At 29.9% G+C, this 204-nt stretch overlaps 2 protein-coding genes across 20 annotated transcripts in view; one reads left to right on the forward strand and one right to left on the reverse strand.

Annotated features, from left to right (window-relative positions):
• Positions 1–204, reverse strand: part of LOC109545209 (histone deacetylase 11) — a 78,738-nt gene that overhangs the window by 75,945 nt on the left and 2,589 nt on the right. The gene's annotated exons all lie outside the window — the stretch shown is intronic.
• LOC109545208 overlaps positions 1–204 on the forward strand; it is a 51,595-nt gene that overhangs the window by 48,013 nt on the left and 3,378 nt on the right. The window lies entirely within an intron of this gene.

Raw genomic sequence — 204 nt, forward strand, 5'->3', positions numbered from 1 at the left:
ATTGTCACGATAATAAGGCATAGTCCAAGTCGTATTGTTAGGTAATTCAGTTCTTAATGTTGTTTTCTGAATGGTTTTTGGTGGAATTTCAATGACATAATGATCAAAATCTTGCCTATATTGAAATGGAATTTCCAGATATTGGTTGATTAATCTTTCATTTTCTATGTCAATGCCTAACTTTAGTTTACGAATGTCTTTTAT

Source organism: Dendroctonus ponderosae, unplaced genomic scaffold (genome assembly GCF_020466585.1).
Source record: "Dendroctonus ponderosae isolate FM_Combo_2020 unplaced genomic scaffold, Dpon_F_20191213v2 Dpon_F_20191213_1, whole genome shotgun sequence".
Lineage (NCBI taxonomy): Eukaryota > Metazoa > Arthropoda > Insecta > Coleoptera > Curculionidae > Dendroctonus > Dendroctonus ponderosae.